Source organism: Triticum dicoccoides, chromosome 2A (genome assembly GCF_002162155.2).
Source record: "Triticum dicoccoides isolate Atlit2015 ecotype Zavitan chromosome 2A, WEW_v2.0, whole genome shotgun sequence".
NCBI classification, from domain to species: Eukaryota; Viridiplantae; Streptophyta; class Magnoliopsida; order Poales; family Poaceae; genus Triticum; species Triticum dicoccoides.
The window spans coordinates 412,329,814-412,352,344 of record NC_041382.1 but is presented as its reverse complement, the minus strand read 5'-3'; positions in this window follow the sequence as shown (position 1 = coordinate 412,352,344).

Below are 22,531 nucleotides of genomic sequence, written 5' to 3'. Positions count from 1 at the left end.
CCGCCTCCTCGCCGGCGACCCTTCTTCTTGCTGCACGGCCTCCTCGCCGCTGACCCTTCTTATTTTTGCGCGGCCTTGCCGATATGGTCAGGTAATCCACACCCCACCCACACCATCCTCCTCCTTTCCCGGCCCATATGCCCCGATCGATGGCGCGACACCTTCCACCGAAATCACTGCCCCCCTCCTCCAATTTAGCGCCGCCCACAGCCATTTTGCATGTAGAATAACGTGGAGCTCAGTAGCATGCGGCCGCATGTGTGCATGAGGTCGCTATGGCTGCCATTCGTGTCGACCACCAGATCTTGGAGGAGCACCTCGTCTTCGAGGCCATCGTCGGCACCGCCACGCGGTTGTCTAGTTTAAAATACAGTTCGTGTTGTTTTCTTGAGGCCACCACTAGTGCCTTCTAGTGATTTGTCCTCTGTAATGTTAATATGCAATCTGATGTTCAGTTAACAGTTTGGTCCTCTGGAATGTAATATTCAGTTAACACTTTGGTCCAACAATTGCTACATTTCGTAGTACTGTTCTCAAGCATTCTTTGTTTTGTTAACTGTCTTATCTTCTAGTACATGTTTCTATTCTGCAATGTCGTGCTCAGTTAACTATTTTGGTTCATTTGGTCTATTGTCCATTTAACTGTTTGGTTCAGTTCTGCAATTTGATTTTCATTTGCTGTGGATACAATTTTGTATTGTTATGCATGTGACACCAATCGAATTTGGTTGTACTCAATATATATTCTACTGATAGTATGGTAACTCTCAGTTAACCTGATCAAGATCTTCCTTATGTGTGTTGTAGGGAAACAATGCAAGACACTGCGGTTTACCATCGAGGTTTGTTCAAGCAGGGTCCTTTGGCTAATAGCACATTATTGTGCAGTTGCAGGAATCATTATAATATTTAGGTTTCTTAGAATTTGGTCTTGCACATGTAGGTCCTACTGTCAGAGGCTTAGACCCATTGTTCGACCCATTTTGCATATGGGGAAATGAGATGTCCATGAATATCAGTCAAGTCAAGAAACTCAGAAAGATTGTTAGGACGAAGAAACTTTCGACGAATAACAGCAAGATATTTGTTTGCACAATGAAGAAGACATCAGTCAACTATAGGATGGTACCAACTCTTTTACCTTGTTTTTACCCCTTGCGCCATTTCAAAATTTACAACAGTGATTTATGCATAGCTTTGTTTTCAGTACTTTTCAAAGCAGTTCACCGATGATTACCTCTCAAAACACCTGCATGGTCAAGAGGCGAGGAAGGTATTCATTCAACACCCACGGTACAATATTGAAGTCTTCCTGAAGAGGACGGAGGTTGGGTGGGCAATTATCCATAGCCACTCGCCTAAAGTTGCAAGGACATTCAACATCACTGAAGGCTCAATATTTGCCTTTTGCTTCTGCAGTTTCCCAGATGAGATTCATCTATCTATTTACTGTGTATGATGCTACTTTCCAAAGGTTTTTTATGCTGCATGTGAAACTTGGTGCTGTTGTGCAATGGCGTAACTGAGTGCGAAGCTATCTGATGTAATTCGATTATGACATCCAGGTTGCTTTTATACGGATATGAAATATCTGGAGCATTTATAAGAAATATTAGTTTTATTAGTACATGGGTTATCAATAATAGGCTAATTACCCTGCTTATTGGGGTTTTCTATTGCAGACGGTTACTCAGACAGCACCGTGGGCGATGAACTCAAACAACCCGCACGGTTTCTAGAAAGTAGGCATGTTCGATCAACTAAAAATCACACACGGCTTCCGGCAGCGAACTGTTTGCATTAGGCCATCTTGCACAAACCATTCCATACAAATGATTTTCTGGGATTCACCGTGTGGGATGTACATACCTACGGAAATGTTTTTCTCGAATTACCGTGTGGGATGTACATACCTACGGAAATGATTGGGTTTTGATGCCTCGCTCGATTGCACACGGCCCCAGCCTGTGTCCCAGGAGGGCCTATCCCTGATGATTTATGGGTCGTGAGGGAAGGACCCCCTATCGCCCACACACTTGGCGACGGTTCCAAATGCCGTCACGGAAAGGGGTTAAAAACAGTTTGTATAGCACGTTGATGTACCACTGGATCATTGGGAAATAATATATGGACTTGAGCACCATGTTTAAGTAGAGATTACAGCAGGGAGAAGAGGTGTTACACCGCTGCATAGAGGGGGAGAAAGTTGGTGTTGACGGATTGTTGATGTAGATCGTCGTCCCAATCATTGCCCCAGCGGCACTCCGGTGCCACCGGAAGTGAGGGGGAAAGAGCCCCCCTCCTTATTATTCTTCCTTGCCCCCCTAGATGGGAGGAGAGTTACCCTCTGGTCCATGGCCTCCATGGCGGCAGAGGGGCGGGAGACCCTCCGAGATTGGATCTCCCTCTCTGTTCTCTTCTATTTCGCGTTCCCCAGATCTGGCCAAAAACTGTTTCTTATATTCTGGGAGATCCGTAACTCCAATTGTGCTGAGATTTTAACATGATTTTTTTCCAGATATAAGCTTCCTTGTGCCCGAAGTAGACCTGCAACCGACGTTCGAGGAGGGCACAACCCACCACCATGCGCTAGGGGCCTCTGGCGTGCCTGGTGTCTTGTGGGCTGTGTGGGCCTCCGTTTGTGGTGATTCCAACTCCCAAAAATCATATATATTCCAAAATAATTCTCCATAAAATTTTATTGCATTTGGACTTCGTTTGACATGCATACTCCGCGATATAAAAAACATGCAGAAAACAGGAACTGGCACTGGGTACTGGATCAATAGGTTAGTCTAATAAATCATATAAAAAGTTGCCAAAAGTATGTAAAAGTTGTGTAATATTGGCATGAAACAATCAAAAATTATAGATACGATGCAGACCTATCAACATCCCCAATCTTAATTCATGCTTGTCCTCGAGCAGGTAAATACTAAAAAAGATAATTTTTGATTTGGAATGCTACCTAGCATATACTTGATCATATATCTAATCATGGCATGAATATTAAGACATAAGTGATTCAAAGAAACAGTCTATAATTTGACATAAATACATCAATACTTAGGCATCCCAACAAACAATCATGTCTTTCAAAATATCAACGCTGAAGAAAGCTATCCCTACAAAATCATATAGTCTTGGCATGCTCTGTCTTCTTAACACAAAGTATTTATCATGCACAACCCCGATGACAAGCCGATCAATTGGTTCATACTTTTTAACGCGCTTTAGTTTTTTCAACTCTCACGCAATACATGAGCACAAGCCATGGATATAGCACTACGGGTGGAATAGAGTATGATGATAGGGGTAAATATAGAGAAAAAAAGTCTCACATCGACGCGGCTAACCAATGGGCTACGGAGATGCCCATCAATCGATATCAATGCGAGGAGTAGGATTGCCATGCAATGAATGCACTAAGAGCTATAAGTGTATGAAAGCTCAATATGAAACTAAGTGGGTGTGCATCTAATCCTATAATGAAAAATTCCCACTAGTATATGAAAGTTACAACATAGGAGACTCTCCATATGAAAAACATGGTGCTACTTTGAAGCACAAGTGTGGTAAAGGATACTAACAATGCCCCTTCTCTCTTTGTTTATTTTATTTTATTTTATTTCTTTTCTTTTTTTCTTTTTTCTCTCATTGTCCGGAGTCTCATCCCGACTTGTGGGGGAATCATAGTCTCCATCATCCTTTCCTCACTGGGGCACTGCTCTAAAAATGAATAATGACGATCATCACACTTCTATTTACTTATAACTCAAAAGAAATAAAAATTACAACTTGATACCTATGACAAAGTATGACTCTATATGAATGCCTCTGGCATGTGCCAGGATGTGCAATGATCTAGCGTAACATGTATGAAACATGATGAATGGTGGCTGAGCCACAACTATTATGTCAGCTATATGATCATGCAAAGCAATATGACAATGAATGCTCAAGTCATCAAACGGAAGTGGTGGAAGTTGCATGGCAATATATCTCGGAATGGCCATGGAAAAGCCATAATAGGTAGGTATGGTGGTTGTTTTCAGGAAGATATACTGAGGCTTATGTGTGATAGAGCATATCATATCACGGGGTTTGGATGCACCTGCGAAGTTTGCACCACGTCTCGATGTGAGAAAGGGAAATGCACGATACCGTAGAGGCTAGCAAATTGCAGAAAGGTAAGAGTGTGTATAATCCATGGACTCACATTTGTCATAAAGAACTCATATACTTATTGAAAAAATTTATTAGCCCTCAAAGCAAAGTACTACTATGCATGATCCTAGGGGGATAGGTTGGTAGGAAAAGACCATCACTCGTCCTCGACCGCCACTCATAAGGAAGACAATCCATAATAAATCATGCTCCAACATCATAGCATAACGAGAGACTATACGTGCATGCTTCGGGAATCACAAACCTTAACACCAATATTCTTACTAAACACAACCATTTACTAGTACCTCCCACATATTCCATCTCTATATTGCAAAACTATTGCAAGGAATCAACATATCACATTCAGTGATCCATAAGTTTTATGTAGGATTTTATGACTAACCATCAAATTGACCAATTCCTTTGACTCTCTAAATAGATCTAAGTGAATCATGAGAGTTTAATTCTTTCTACAAAAGACCATGCTCTAATAAATATAAGTGAAGCAAAGGACCATTCTTCAAACAACAGGTTTCTATGTGAAGAGAAACAGGCAATCCAAACTTCAGATGATATAAGTGAAGCACATGAAGCATTCTATAAAGCCATACTCAAAAGATATAAGTGAAGTGAAATGAGAATTCTATAAATCAACCATGGACTATCTCATACCAGCAAGGTGCATAAAAGAAAAATGAAAACTAAATGCAAAAGATGCTCCAAGGTTTGCACATATCACGTGAACGAAACGAATCCGAAAACATACCGATACTTGTTGAAGGAAGATGGGATGCCTTCCGGGGCATCCCCAAGCTTAGACGCTTGAGTATCCTTGAATATTTACTTGGGGTACCTTGGGCATCCCCAAGCTTGAGCTCTTGCCTCTCCTCCTTCTCCTCACATTGAGACCTCCTCGATCTTCTAACATTTCATCCACACAAAACTTAACCGAACTTTTAGTGGCGGGGTTAGTGAATATGGTCATGAAATCCCATCATGTAATGTTGTAAAATTATTGTATAATTATAAACAAACATTAACCACTGTATGCTATCACAATTCTATGGCCCCAAGTTAAGGAGGCTTCAACAAGAATTCAAACATACGCAAATAATGAAGCTATAACAGCAATTTGTGAAAACAGGACAGTCTGGAAAGATTTGAACATCCACCATGCTTCTATAACTCAAAAAATTCTGAAAAATTAGGAAAAAAATAAAAAATTATAGAAAGACTATGCAAAAAGTTTCAGACCCGTTTGACGTTCCATTAAAAAATGTAAAATTGAACACTACAGCCAAAGTTTCTGTTTTGCACCGCACAAACCAACAAGCAATTTAATCATCCTAAAGGCAAACCTTGACACATTATTTTTATAATACAATATAATTGTACAAGGGGATAATTATTTTTGTGAGAATCTTCATGAAAAGTTCTACATTGTTTCCATGAGATGAACACAAGTGTTCAAGGTCGACCCTCACTTCTCCAATGCATAACTTCCAATCGCTTCTCGTTTGTGAAAAAGTTTTTAAGTTCCCCTCTTTATTTCTTTGTTTTTAAACTTTATAAAAGCACTCATCAGAAATAAATGACTCTCTAAAACTTACGACTGTCTCCTTGGCAGCGCTTTCTTTGAAGCCATTAAGCCAGGCATAAAGTTCTCAAGTAATGAATCCACCCGGATCCCAAGGTATATCAAAGCCAATTTTAATTAACAATGATTTGGCATTTAGTAATGAGAACAAAGCAACATATATCATGCAATGACGAAGTCTAACTCTCTTTCTATGCATCGGTATATCATACAAGAACAATTCATGCACATCAAGTAAAGGCCAATGCATAGCATAAGCAGTTTCTTGCAATTTTTCGTGTTGGAAACATAAAGAGGCGGAGATGTAGTTCCTCTCTCACAATAATTGGAAGTAGGAGCAGCAATCACATGCATATTATATTCATCAAAATCATCATGTGTAGTAGCAAAATGCAACCCATCAATATAATCCTTAATAAGTGCAAACTTCTCCGATATAGTGTAGTTTGGAGAATTCAAAAATATAATAGGACTATCATGTGTGGGTGCAATAGAAACAATGTCATTCTTAACATAAGGAACTATAGCAAGTTCATCTCCATATGCATAATTCATATTGGCATCTTGGACACAAGCATACCAAGCATCAAGTTCATCAAAAAGGGATATTTCAAAAGAATCCAAGGGATCATAGCAATTATCATGGCATTCATCCTTCGGTAAGAACGAAGGTAAATTAAACAATGTATGAGTTGAAGAGTTACTCTCATTAGAAGGTGGGCACGGGTGATCAATCCGCTCTTCCTCCTTTTGTTCTTCGCTCTCCTAATCATCTTTTTCATCCAACGAGCTCATAGTTTCATCAATTCCTTCTTCCACAGACTCCTGCAAAATATTAGTCTCTTCTTGGACAACAGAGACTTTCTCAATAAATTCATCAATATCAGAATTGTATTTATAACTATCATAGCAATATTTAAGGATGGCAAAATTTTCAGGTCTATAAACATCATCATCAAAAGCTTCATACTTTTCAAACAAAGATTCAATTTCATAAGCACCCTTAAAAGCAACAAGTTCTTCAATTCGTTCCACATCATAATAGTCATATATACCATTAGCATAAGAAGCCAAAGTTTCATTATCATTAAATTTGCATGAAAAGGGAAGGTGTGGAGCATTCATCCTAGAGCAACAAGTAAAATCATATCTCAAGCATAAATCCCGAGCATACCAATGCAACATATAAATTTGATCCCATAAAAGTTTCCCTTTTTGTGTCAAGCAACAATCCCTAAAGTATTCATGTTGATCCAACGTTACACCCATTATATAGTTGAATGGGGTTTTCTCAGGATTATCAAAGCAGTGCATAATATCTTTCACATAACAAGCATCGAGGGTTTTAGGAGGTTCCCCATCTCCATGAGTAATAGCTACAACTAATTTTTTTGGTGTTTCGTGTTCCATATCCATAACCAAAGATAGAGAACAACTTAGAACAGGAAATAAAAACTACTTGGTGATAAAGAAAACAAGCACACACGAGAATATTCACCCCACGGTATTGCTCCCCAGCAACGGCGCCAGAAAAAGTTCTTGATAACCCAAGTATAGGGGATCATTTGTAGCTTTCTTCGATAAATAAGAGTGTCGAACCCAACGAGGAGCTAAAGGTAGAACAAATATTCCCTCAAGTTCTATCGACCACCGATACAACTCTACGCACACTTGACATTTGCCTTATCGGAAACAAGTATGAAACTATTTTTTAGGTGTGATGCTAGAACTACTTTGCAAGAATAAAACTAGAAGTACTTTGCAAGATAATAAAATTTAGGTGTTTAGTAAAAGGGTTTGTGTCAAAAAGAAAGTTATTTGTCCCTGGGCAATCGATAACAAGTACCGGTAATCATTCTTGTAATTTTACATGAGGGAGAGGCATGAGCTAACATACTTTCTCTACTTGGATCATATGCACTTATGATTGGAACTCTATCAAGCATCCACAACTACTAAAGATCATTAAGGTCGTGAAACCCAACCATAGCATTAAGTATCAAGTCCTCTTTATCCCATATGCCATAGCCCGCCTACTCGGGTTTAAGCTTCTGTCACTCTCGCAACCCACCATGAGCGAACCATGAACATATTGCAACACCCTATAGTGGGGGGCCCTCACGTTTGCACGAGAACAGTGGGAATGGTAGGACAACACTATAAATAAAATATACAATCATACCAACCAAGATCACGACTAACCCACAGGATAAAACGGATCTACTCAAACATCACAGGATAACCATAGATCATTGGGAAATAATATATGGAGTTGAGCACCATGTTTAAGTAGAGATTACAACGGGGAGAAGAGGTGTTACACCGCTGCATAGAGGGGAAGAAAGTTGGTGTTGACGGTAGCAAGATTGTTGATGTAGATCGCCGTCCCGACCGTTGCCCCGGCGGCACTCTGGTGCCACCGGAAGCGAGGGGGGGAGAGCCCCCCTTCTTCTTCTTCCTTGGCCTCCCCCTAGATGGGAGGAGAGTTACCCCTCTGGTCCATGGCCTCCATGGCGGCGGAGGGGCAGGAGCCCCTCCGAGATTGGATCTCCCTCTGTGTTCTCTTCTGTTTCGCGTTCCCCGGATCTGGCCAAAAACCGTTTCCTATATTCCGGGAGATCCGTAACTCCGATTGCGCTGAGATTTTAACACAATTTTTTTTGGATATAAGCTTCCTTGCGCCCGAAATAGAGCTCCAACCAACGTTCGAGGAGGGCACAACCCACCACCACGCGCCAGGGGCCTCTGGTGCACCATGGTGTCTTGTGGGCTGTGTGGGCCTCCGTTTGCGGTGATTCCAACTCCCCAAAATCACATATATTCCAAAATAATTCTACGTAAAATTTTATTGCATTTGGACTTCGTTTGATATGGATACTCTACAATACAAAAAACATGTAGAAAACATGAACTGGCACTCGGCACTGGATCAATAGGTTAGTCCAATAAACCATAGAAAATGTTGCCAAAAGTATGTAAAAGTTGTATAATATTGGCATGAAACAATCAAAAATTATAGATACGACGGAGACGTATCACCGCTCTGGGCAGCGGTAGTACCACTTATAAGCCATGCTTCTGCTTATAAGCGGTACTTCCACTGTTCCAGTACCGTGTGTACTACCGCTTATTTTTGGTCTTCCGTTATCTTTTCGGGCTCACCGGTAGTTGAGCGGCAGTAGGGCGGTAGTATCGCATGCGGTACTTCCACCCCTACCATCGCCCTCGCTGTTACTCGATAAGTGATAGTAGCGCAACAGTAAGAGTGGTAGTACCTCTTGTAAGCGGTACTATGTAACATCCCAAAATTCTAAATTTTAGAATGTTATATTAGATAGGTAGTTTTGATTTGTTTGCTTGATTCTGGTGTGGTTGCTTGTGTGAAGTTGAGTGAAATTTGAAACTTTTTTTGAAAGTTAAATGAGAGAGAATAAAAGGACTTTCCCAAACTTTCATTTTTGCTTTTGGATCCATGAATTCAAATTCATTTCACCACAAAACCCTCGAGAGAAGATGACATGACTTCTTCTAGTTAATTAAATGAAAAGGGTTGTTGAAAATATTTGAATTTCATTTGAAAATATTTCAAATTCAGAAACTTTAAGCAACTCAATGATTTTCACAAGAGAAGATAAAATGACTTCTTCAAAACATATGAAATATGAGCTGGGAGTTTAAAAGAATCAAACTGAAAGTCCATTTGACATTATTTTCAATTTGGAGTTATTTGGTTTTTAAACAAATTATTTTTCTCCAAAAATAAAATATATGGAAAATAGGGTTACATGATTCCCTGCAATAGAAAAATGGAGAGAAATAAATTTGAACTAATTTTGGTATATTTAAAATGATTTTTATTTGGTTTTATTGAACCAGTAGCACTCTTTGCTTTATTTAAATTTTTGTGGATTTTATTTGATGCTAGAAAAATGTTCACGTTTTAGAAAATCTTTTTCTGAATTTTTTTGATATATAATATGCCTTTATATATTTTTATTATTTGTTGTTTATTACTGTTTTGACTGTAAAATTGTTTAAGAAAGAAAATAGCGCGTCCTGGGACTAGCCAGCCGGCCTGACTGGCCTTACAGCCCAAGGCCCAGCCACCAGCCATGCGAGCGCCGAAGCGCTATGCCTCGGTCGCCTGTTCCCTCCCTCTCTTCCCCGCGGATGCCGACAGGCGGGCCCCGCATTTTCTTCCTCCTCCTGCAAGGCAGCAGGAGACCTCCTCCTGCAAGGCAGCAGGAGACCTCCTCCTGTACGCCGTCACCGGCCGACGCCGAGTCCGCTCTCGACTCTCCTTTGTTCTTTGCCCCCTCCTCCAAGCAAAATACCCTATATATATACCCCATGCCCTCGACCGATTCCACCCCAAAGCCCTCTCCGAGAACCCCACACCTCACTGCAATCGCTTGCCGGAGCAGAACACTGCCGCCGCGCCATTGCCGCCACCCCACCTCCCCTAGCCACTCCCGTGCCTCACCGTCACCGTTATCATCTTCATCGTCGTCTTCTCCACTTCTGGAGATCTTCGCCGAGCTCGCCGACGCCCGGAGCCGTTGCTCGCGTCACCACCGACGACCACCGACGCCGTCGGGCTTGCCTCGCTCGAGTCCGTCGTCCCAGAGCTCACTGCCAACCACCATCGTGAACCCCGTCGTCCTCCGCATCACTTGGGAGTCTTCCCCGTCAACAAGGACCACCAGAGGCCTTGCCCGCGTCGAACCCAAGCCACCATCGCCACCGACGACCTCGCCGGAGTCCACCTCCACCGCGGTGAGCACCGGAGCCACTCTCCTCCGTTAGATCATGGAATAACGTTCTAGATTGGATTGCGTGTATTTTTTTCTTTTCGAAACATTTTGTTTTATTTATCGAACGTTCGCTGTTTAGTCTCTATAAGCAAACGTTTTCATCTAGTAAGCTTCTGTAGTGGACGTTCATCCGTTAGCTTGCTGTCACGTGGCCAAGGATTGAGTGGAAAATAACTTTTCTTACAGTTTAGCCCCTGGTTTTCAAACCCTCACAACTCTTGAACCGTTTATCCAAAAATAAAATAAAACCAATGCTCACTTCTTTGTAATGATCTCCTATATCCAGTAAAACAACTTAAACATGTTTTTGAAAGTTTAAAATTTGATTTTAAACAGATTTGAATTCAGACTTCTTTTGTTCATAACTCAAGTTTTATAACTCCGATTCAGTTGATTCTTTTTGCAAATCGAAGCTCTTGACCTAAACTTTCCGATAAGGCCAAATTCACTTAATTTTGGTACTGTTAGAAATTATTTTCTGTTGCAAGAGTTAATTGCTTATTTTCTAAGTTTTCCGAGATTTTTTCATCCTTTCTTTTGCATGAGTGCTTATGTATGAAATTGCTTGCTTACGATAGATTGACCGGAGTGTGACGAGTAGAACTATCCGGAGTTATGAGTGTGAATCATCTTCATCAACAGTACAAGGCAAGTTCACACTTTGATCATACTTTTCATACCTAGTTTTTATGCATTAGTTTCAACCCTCAAACATTGCATGAGTAGGATTTGATAACATGTGGGCATTTGGGAAGTAGTTGATGAGGTAGGAACCTATTGTCTTGTATCAAACCCAGGGTTTATCCGTTATGCTTATACTAGTTTGCAATGCTCGTAGACGTGGTTTGGTTCGTGCGACTCATGAAAGATGTGAGAGATTTTAACTAAGGGAAACTTAAGGTGGTTACTTTAATACACATCTGGGTGGATTGGTTGGGGCACCCTGGGCATACCAGTGGCTTGCCCGGACACCTGGGGAATCCAGAGTTGTCCTAGGAGATACGGGGTATCCGTGTGCTCATCCTATTGGAATGCCACCCAGGCTCAAAGGGATCATAAGATTATTCATGCTGGAACTTCCGTGTACAGCCACAAGCCATTATGGGCTCTGGCATAGTTGAGTATGTTGTATGACCTCTTACAATGGTAGACTAGCAGATGTAGGGGATGTAGGTACGGTCTACCCATCATAAAGAGTTAATGCTTCTGAAAGACCGTGTCTCGGTCATCCGTTTTCTCAAACATCATGTAGTGCGAGAAATTCAACGGAGGAGATCGAGTCTTGTGGGGAAAAGTGCGCAAACCTCTGTAGGGTGTACAAACTAATCATGATTAGTCATGTCCCCGGTTATGGACATGTTGAGTGTATGGTACTTGAACTATTTTGTTGATCTCATCACTCTATCTAATTAATAATTTGTTGGGTTATTCATGTTAATTTGGGATTGAGTTGGGGTTACCATTCTCAATCTTTTCAACAAACTTTGTAGTTAAATAAAATATATTCCTTTGTTGTAGGAAAAAGATAGCTTTATGCAAAATTAAACTTTGATCCTCCACCATCCAAATATGCATGTAGTGATAGCCATTATTCAGCATTGCTCTACAATGTGAAATTGCTAGTACATTCAATGTACTGACCTACATGGCTGCAACGTCTCATGTTGCAGGAATCTTACGACGAGTAAGTGGTACGTTAGGGTTACAATTTCTACACTCAACTTTGCCGTTGGTGTTGACGGGAATCCACAACCTTGTTGTTACTTCCACTATTTGGATTGAGGTAATAGTATTTACGTTACTTTATGCATGTGATTTACCTCTGTTATAAATCCTCAAGTACTGTGTGTGTCAGCATATCGGTCCAGGGATGACACTTAAGCACAGAGACTTGATCCATTCGGGTCGGGTGGCTACAAGATGGTATCAGAGCACATGTTCAATGTAGGACGTGACCCTAGAAACTGGCAAGCCCATAGGAAAGATTTTCTCTAAAACTTTATTTTCAAAAAGATCTTTTACCCCTCTTCTTTTCTAAGCTTTATCAAATATTCCCTTTTAGTTGGACTACCCTTTTCCCCTATTGACCACATGAAGATTCGACTGATGAGACCACTCCAAGAAGTACAAGATATCGGACAACTAAGACCACTTCCGAATGGAAAGGATTTTACCGTGCATTATAACAATGGAAACTACAACGGTTGAAGACTCCAAAGGCTAGGAGAAATTGAAGGCTCTGAAGAATTTCCAGATTGGTATGACCTAGGAAGGCTACCCTTATGGAACTTGTTAGACTATTGAAGCTGTCAATACCCGAGATCAAGGTGTGTCGGACAAAAAAAATGGAACATGGAGCGGTAAAACTCAAAGTTTGTCAAGAAAACCCCAAGGAAGGAGATATCAACTATGGAATGATAGCTCCTGGCAAAGATATGGTCATAAACACAACTATCCATGATGTTATCACCCGCTTATGCTATTGGCACTGTGATGAGTTAAGCATGCATTTCGTCGGAAGGATTGGATGACAAAAGGGATAATGGAGCACCTATCAGCAAAATATGAAGTCTTAACCTTAGCTGGTGTATCGCCAGGATCTGGAGTAGTACATCAAGAATTTTAAGATGGAGCTCCAGGAAGCCGTATTAGACAAGGAAGCATTTCGTGAAGAACCCAGGACCCAGAAGCTGAAAGTAGCCAAGCTGGAGGAGGAAAACCTCGAGATACCAGAGATTTGTCAGGAATTGAAGGACAGTAGGACCATGGTTCATGACAAGGAAGTTGAAACCCAGAAGTTTGGAATGCAACTCCAGAAATATTAAAGGACGTCACGAGAAACTTCGCGTCAACAAAGATGAACTGGCAAAAGAACTTGAGAAGGACGAGCACGACCGGAAGAAGCCATCGGAGACACAAAACTATACTTGAAAAGTTTGGTGACTTTGAAGATTTATTGACCTTTAGAAGACCAAACCCCTGTTATATACCTACGTTAGATGCGACGATTGTGAGCTATCATTTGTTTGATGTTTTTCCGACAGCCACAAAATAAAACCCGTCTCTTCAAAACTATTGTTTGTATTGTGTGTATCCCTCTCTATGTCTCTTATCTCACCCCAAAACCCTTGGACCCAATAGAGGATGAATGGAGATGAACTCATATTTCTGGGACCGGTGAGTGAATTGGAGACGGACCGATGGATTCAGAACATGGAAGGTCACATGAAGAATAACACTATAGCCGGAAAGGATATGGCCCAGCATGCTCTTCAGTGCTTTGAAAGAGGTGCTGCTACTTGGTGGAGGATGTACCAAACCATCAATGGGTGGCAAAGAGTAACCACTTGGGAAGAATTTAAGTTGACCCTGCTAAAGTCTCGGTTTGTGTCCCAGAAATTCAAGCCTTATGGAAATGATACGAAGAAACCTTGTGCATGCAAGCTCTATGGAGAAATAGGGCACAACCATAAAGAACACAAAGATGAATGCCCTAATTGTGAAGAAAGTCACCCAGCTGAAGAATGCCCAACTAGGCAGATTACTTGTTTCTTATGTGAAGGGACTACCCACTACCCTGCTCAGTGTCACATTTACCCCATGGTACAACGAACTATCCAACAGAAGAACAAAGAAATGAAAGGAGCCCTCATGGAAATTTTAGAAGAACCGGTGATGAAGGAAGAGGTGGAGGACACAACCAAAGAAGACCCAATTAAACTCTACACCAAGTCATGCTATTCATGTGGAGAAGAAGGACACATCTCTCAGAATTGTTGAATGGGGACCTAGTAGAATTCCTGATAGAGGAAGTAGAGTATGACCCACAGGAAATAGAAGCCCTGATTGGAACAGAAAACTCCAGGAGGAGAAATAGATAGGATTCCAGGAAGGACTTGAGTCATATCACCTGTTTCAGGTGCAAGGAGTCAGGGCACTACTTCAGCCGTTGCCCCAAAAAGGAAGCCGAGGACCCAGGGACGCCTTGAAATAACAAGGAAACCTCGAGACTTGTCAGAAGTAATATGTTTCCGTTGTAAATAAGTAGGGCACTTCGCCAGAGATTGACCCAATGAGGACATCCGTGTTAAATAGTTGAGTCTGTAATAAATATAGTAGTAGAAGTGGGAACATTTCTTATATTATTGAGGTGTTGAGGAATGTAATGGTAATACATGATATTGTGATAATTTGAGAATCAATAAATTTAGCATCGTGGGTACTGATTTGGATTTTATGAGTAGTTACTCTATGAAGAAAGATTTTGACCATTTTCAAGGATATGAGAAATATGGTCTATGGATAAATTTGTGCATTTTAAGGATGGTAGTACCCTGTGAGGACACTTGACCTTTGGAAAGGATTATGATATTCCATGGAGTGGACTTTTGGACAAAATAAGTACGAGTTTTAGCTCGATATGTGGGATATCCTAAGAGTATGAAGGGATGAAGTACTATTGGATATATAGGAGGTACAATGTTGGTAATATGGAGCAATTATAACCCCAGGATGAGTTGAATCTATAAATGTGATGAGGTGAGCCCATAACCCACAGGCTCCAGGACCTGCCAAGAAGCAAGCACACTCTTGCTGAAGGAAAAACCCTGGTAGAAGATACGACTTTTATCAACAAACGATCTTATAGGAGTTTACGCAAAACCTGAGAGGTTTGAAGAAACAATAGATGTTTGTTTGGCTTGCAGAATCCATGGATTTATCCGAACTTGTTTCATCAACAAGAGAAATTCTGTAATGCTTGTGAGGATGACCGAGTGTTATAATGCGAGATTCGCTAAACCATGTACAAGGTAATGATTTGGGTGCGGGATGGATTGATCACCATACCGACTTACTCTTATCATTTGCTTCCGCTATATGGGATGGTAAATCTGAGTGACTTACCCATAGTAGAGAGAGACAACGATATCAAAAACCTTGTCTAAACCTTAGAATGGTATGACAATTTTCCCTTGTACAAGGCAGTTGTTGCCAACCGTAGGTCATGCGGTGAGGTTCAACCCAGACCCATTTCGTGCAGGAGAAACCATAAATTGGTGACCACCATGAGATATCGATAGTTGTTTAGTATTAGCGTCAGACCCGTCAGAAGACCCAGTCACAGAAGTACCATACCAAGATGAAATGGACAGAAGAATCGAGGGAAAATGTTATGCCACTTCTGAAAGAGCCCAGAGAAAGAATTTTCCCGAGAATCTGAGAAGACCGACACTGTCAACAATAAGGATTGAGTATATGAGTTTTGATGGAACCGTAACCATGCTTCTAAGGGTGGTAGCACCCCAGACCCCCTTTGACGATCAATGGATTTTGAGAAGACCCCAAACCTAACCTATTTCTTGCTGGCCTCTCGAGGGCGAGATTCATTTTAAGGGTCGTAGGTTTGTAATATCCCAAAATTCTAAATTTTGGAATGTTATATTAAATAAGTAGTTTTTATTTGTTTGCTTGACTATCGTGTGGTTGCTTGTGTGAAATTGAGTGAAATTTGAAACTTTTGGATCCATGAATTAAATTCATTTCATCACAAAACCCTAAAGAGAAGATGACATGACTTCTTCCATTTAATTAAATGAAAAGGGTTATTGAAAATATTTGAGTTTCATTTGAAAATATTTCAAATTCAGAAACATTAAGCAACTCAATGATTTTCATGAGAGAAGATAAAATGACTTCTTCAAAACATATGAAATATGAGTTGGGAGTTTAAAAGAATCAAATTGAAAGTCCCTTTGAAATTATTTTCAATTTGGAGTTATTTGGTTTTTAAACAAATTATTTTTCTCCAAAAATAAAATATATTGAAAATAGGGTAACATGATTCCCTACAATAGAAAAATTGTGACAAATAAATTTGAACTTATTTTGGTATTTTTAAAATTATTTTTATTTGGTTTTATTGAACCAGTAGCACTCTTTGCTTTATTTAAATTTTTGTGAATTTTATTTGATGCTAGAAAAATGTTCATGTTTTAGAAAATATTTTTCTAAAAAATTTGATACATGATATGCCTTTATATAATTTTTATTATTTGTTGTTCATTACTATTTTGACTTAAATTTGTTTAAGAAAAAAAACACCGCATCCTGGGACTAGCCAGCCGGACCGACTGGCCTTACGGCCTAAGGCCCAGCCACCAGTCGTGCGAGCGCCGAAGTGCTATGCCTCGGTCGCCCGTTCCCTCCCTCTCTTCCCTGCGGACGCCGACGGGTGGGCCCCGCATTTTCTTCCTCCTCCCGCAAGGCAGCAGGAGACTTGCTCCTATACGCCATCACCGGCCGACGCCGAGTCCGCTCTCGACTCTCCTTTGTTCTTTCGCCCCTCCTCCAAGCAAAATCCCCCGTATATATACCCCACGCCATCGACCGATTCTGCCCAAAAGCCCTCTCCGAGAACCCCACACCTCGTCGCAATCGCTCGCTGGAGCAGAACACTGCCACCGCGCCATTGCCACCGCCACCTCCCCTAGCCACTTCCGTGCCTCACCGTCACCGTTATCATCTTTGCCGTTGTCTTCTCCACCTTCTAGAGATCGTCCCAGAGCTCGTCGGCGCCTGGAGCCATCGCTCGCATCACCACCGTCGACCATCGCCGCCGTCGGGCTTGCCCCCATCGAGTCCGTCGTCCCCGAGCTCACTGCCAACCACCATCGTGAACCCCGTCGTCTTCCGCATCACCTGGGAGTCTTCCCCGTCGACGAGGACCACCGGAGGCCTCGCCCGCGTCGAGCCCAAGCCACCATCGCCATCGATGACCTCGCCGGAGTTCACCTCCACCGCGGTGAGCACCGAAGCCACTCTCCTCCTTTAGATCATGGATGAATGTTGTAGATTAGATTGCGTGTATTTTTTTCTTTTTGAAACGTTTTGTTTTATTTATCGAACACTCGTTGTTTAGCCTCTGTAAGCGAACGTTGTCATCTAGTAAGCTTCTGTAGTGGACGTTCGTCCGTTAGCTTGCTATCACGTGGCCAGGGACCTAGTTGCAAATAAGTTTTCTTAAAGTTTAGCCCCTGGTTTTCAAACCCTCACAACTCTTGAACCGTTTATCAAAATCTAACAAAACCAACGCTCACTTCTTCGTTATGATCTCCTCTATCTAGTAAAACAACTTAAATATGTTTTCGAAACTTTAAAATTTGATTTTAAACAGATTTGAATTCAAACTTCTTTTGTTCATAACTCCGATTCAGTTGATTCTTTTTGCAAATCGAAGCTCTTGACATATACTTTCTGATAAGCCCAAATTCACTTAATTTTGGTACTGTTAGAAATTGTTTTCTGTTGCAAGAGTTAATTGTTTGTTTTCGAAGTTTTCAGAGATTTTTTCTTCCTTTCTTTTGCAAAAGTGCTTATGTATGCAATTGCTTGCTTACGATAGATTGACCGGAGTGTGACGAGTAGAACTACCAGGAGTTATGAGTGTGAATCATCTTCATCAACAGTACAAGGCAAGTTCACACTTTGATCATACTTTTCATACCTAGTTTTTATGCACTAGTTTCAATGCTCAAACATTGCATGAGTAGGATTTGATAACATGTGGGCATTTGGGAAGTAGTTGATGAGGTAGGAACCTATTGTCTTGTATCAAACCCAGGGTTTATCCGTTATGCTTATACTACTTTGCAATGCTCGTAGACGTGGTTTGGTTCGTGCGACTCATGAAAGATGTGAGAGATTTTAACTAAGGGAAACTTAAGGTGGTTACTTTAATACACATCTGGGTGGATTGGTTGGGGCACCCTGGGGATACCAGTGGCTTGCCTGGACACCTGGAGAATCCATTGTTGTCCTAGGAGATCCCGGGGTATCCGTGTGATCATCCGATTGGAATGCCACCCAGGCTCAAAGGGATCATAAGATTATTCGTGCTGGAACTTCCGTGTGCAGCCAAAAGCCATTATGGGCTCTGGCATAGTCGAGTATGTTGTGTGATCTCTTAAAGTGGTAGACTAGCAGATGTAGGGGATGTAGGTGGTACGGTCTACCCATCATAAAGAGTTAATGCTTCTAAAAGACTGTGTCCCGGTTATCCGTTTCTCAAACATCATGTAGTAGGAGAAATTCAACGGAGGAGATCGAGTCTTGTGGGGAAAAGAGCGCAAACCTATGCAGAGTCTACAAACTAATCATGATTACCTGTGTCCCCGATTATGGACATCTTGAGTATCTGGTACTTGAACTATTATGTTGATCTCATCACTCTATCTAATTAATAATTTTTTGGGTTATTAATGTTAATTTGGGATTGAGTTGGGGTTACCATTTATCGATGTACAAAGGTAGGGGTCCTATTTTGTACCCCTTTACTCGTGCACGGGCAGTTAGAGCCGCGCCTACGGCCACACTTAGCGGGGCAGAGGAAGGGAGCGAAGTCGCAAGGCTACAAGAGCTGTGCTCAAAGCCAGAGACACGAAGAGAAGAGGGGCGAGGTGAACTCCCCTGGCAAGGCCCTTGCCGGGGCGGCCTTCGCAGCCCAGGCAAGAACCTTGCCGGGGCAACTTTCCCAACGCCAGCAGGGCTGCCACCCTTGAGCCTAAGAGTTCCGACACCCTCAACCACATTGGAACCAAAGCTCGAGAGGCCCCTCCATGGTGGCATGCAGATCTTTGTGAAGACCAAGAACGTACAAGACTAGATGAGAATCAGAACACGAAGATCCTTGGCAAGATCCTTGGTGAGGATACCCACGAGACCACCTGGCAAGACCCTTGCCAGGGACGCCCACGACGCCGTGGCAAGACCCTTGCCGGGCCCTGGCAAGACTCTTGCTGAAGACATCCACGGGGTCGCACCCAGGCCCACACCTGCCAAGACTCCACCGCCATTCCCACATAGCTGCTAGCCCACCAACTAGGCGAGCACCTGTGTGGCGACGTGCGGCCTCCAGGCCAACTCAGCAACCACCTGCGTGGTGGCATGCAGATCTTCGTGAGGACTCTGGCACCACACCAACTGAGCAGCCAGCCAGCTAGCATGGCACTATACACCTCGTCAGTTCGGACGCGCATCGAAGCCAGGCAAGGCGGCGACAGCTAGGACAAGCTTCCTTGCTGTGACGCCCCTGATTCAATCGTACACTAATCATACACACAAACGTGTACGATCAAGATCAGGGACTCACGAGAAGATATCACAACACAACTCTACAAATAAAATAAGTCATACAAGCATCATATTACAAGCCAGGGGCCTCGAAAGCTCGAATACAAGTGCTCGATCATAGACGAGTCAGCGGAAGCAACAATATCTGAGTACAGACATACGTTGAACAAGTTTCCCTTAAGAAGGCTAGCACAAACTGGGATACAGATCGAAAGAGGCGCAGGCCTCCTGCCTGGGATCCTCCTAAACTACTCCTAGTCGTCGTCAGCGGGCTGCACGTAGTAGTATGCACCTCCCGAGTAGTAGTAGTCGTCATCGACGGTGGCATCTGGCTCCTGGGCTCCAACGTCTGGTCGCAGCAATTGGGTATAAAAAGGCAGAAAAGAGGGAGCAAAGCAACCGTGAGTACTCATCCATAGTACACGCAAGCAAGGAGCTACACTACATATGTATGCATTGGTATCAAATGGAATAAGGGTATCATATGTGGACTGAACCGCAGAATGCCGGAATAAGAGGGGGATAGCTAGTACTATCGAAGACTACGCTTCTGGTAACCTCCATCTTGCAACATGTAGAAGAGAGCAGGAGGTAAGTCCACCAAGTAGCATTGTGTAGCATAAGCCTAACCGATGATCCTCCCCTCGTCGCCCTGTGAGAGAGCGACCACCGGTTGTATCTGGCATTTGGAAGGGTGTATTTTATTAAGTATCCGGTTCTAGTTGTCATAAGGTCAAGGTACAACTCCGGGTCGTCCTTTTACCGAGGGACACGACTATTCAAATAGATCAACTTCCCTGCAGGGGTGCACCACATTTCCCAACACGCTCGATCCCCTTTGTCCGGACACACTTTTCTAGGTCATGTCCAGCGTCGGAAGATCAACACGTCGCAGCCCTACCTAGGCACAACAGAGAGGTCAGAACGCCGATCTAAATCCTATGGCGCAGGGGTCTGGGCCCATCGCCCATTGCACACTTTCACGTTGCGTACGCGGCCGGAAGCAGAACTAGCCCCCTTAATACAAGAGCAGGCTTACAGTCCAATCCGGCGCGCGCCGCTCGGTCGATGACGTCACGAAGGCTTCGGCTGATACCACGACGTCGAGTGCCCATAACTATCCCTGTGTAGATGGTTAGTGCGTATAGGCCAGTGGCCAGACTTGGATCAAATACCAAGATCTCGTTAAACATGTTATCTTGAAATAATCGCGAACGCTGACCAGGGCTAGGCCCACCTCTCTCCTAGGTGGTCTCAACCTGCCCTACCGCTCCGCCACAAAGTAACAGTCGGGGGCCGTCAGGAACCCAGGCCCACCTCTACCGGGATGGAGCCACCTGTCCTTCAGCCCCCTCATCAGAATCACTTGCGGGTACTCAACGAGCTGACCCGACTTTAGTCACCACATGTATCATATATTATGTATAAGTATATACCCGTGACCACCTCCCAAGTGATCACGGCCCGATAATATAGCATGGCAGACAGACAAGAATGTAGGGCCATGATGATGATCTAGCATCCTATACTAAGCATTTAGGATTGCAGGTAAGGTATCATCAGTTGTAGCAACAATGACAGGCTATGCATCAGAATAGGATTAACGGAAAGCAGTAACATGCTACACTACTCTAATGCAAGCAGTATATAGGAGAGTAGGCGATATCTGGTAATCAAGGGGGGGGGGGCTTGCCTGGTTGCTCTGGCAAGAGAGAGGGGTCGTCAACACTGTAGTCATACTGGGTAGTAGCGGCGTCGGTCTCGTAGTCTATCGGAGAGAAGAGGGGGAAGAAACAATGAATATAATGCAAACATATGCATAACAATGCATCACAAGACAAGTGGCGGTGCTAGGGGTGCCCTAACGCGGTATGAGGTGGTACCGGTGAAGGGGGGAAACATCCAGGAAAATATCCCTGGTGTTTCGCGTTTTCGGACAGATGAATCGGAGGGGGAAAGTTGCGTGTTCGCTCTGCTAGGGATGCGTGGCAGACGAACAGGCTGCGTATCCGAATTCGTCTCGTCGTTCTGAGCAACTTTCATGTACAAAGTTTTTCGATCCGAGCTACGGTTTATTTTATATTAATTTTAAAAGAATTAAATCATTTTTAGGATTTATTTAATTATTTTAAATCAACATTATCCAGAATAGTGTTTGCTGACGTCATCATGACGTCAGCAGTCAACAGGGGGTTGACTGGGTCAAACTGACGTGTGGGTCCCACATGTCATTGACTGTTTAGTCTAATTAGGGTTTAACTAATCTAATTACTATTTAGTTAATTAACACTAGTTAATTAGGTTAATTAAACATTAATTAATTGATTTAGTTAATTAATTAATTAATTGATATATTATTATTATTAATTCTCTTTTTTAAAATGTTCTGGGGTCGGGCCCCTCATGTCATTGGCCCTAGGGGGCTGATGTGGGTTAGCGGGCGCCGGGTGCCAGGGGGAAAACGGGCGCAGGCGCCTGTGGAGGCCGAACCCCCCTAGGCGCAGGGCATGGCCGACCACGAGGCGGGCCGGCGAAGGGGAGGTGGAGCGAGGCGAGGGGGACCGAAGCGGGGCGGTGGGCGAGCAGCGAGGCCGCGCAAGGCCGTGGCGGAACAGGCACGGCTTCGGCGAGGCCACGGGCGGGTGCCACGCGGAGCAGTGGCGGTGCGCCCGTACGAGCAACGACGAGCGCGGGAAGGCCGAGCGGCGGCCGGAGACGGCGTAGCAGCGACAGAGCTAGGCAGGGGCGGCATCGTGTGCATGCACGCATGGTAGGGTTAGCAGCAGTAGCGGGCAGAGCCGCGCGTCGCGCGGCTTGCGGC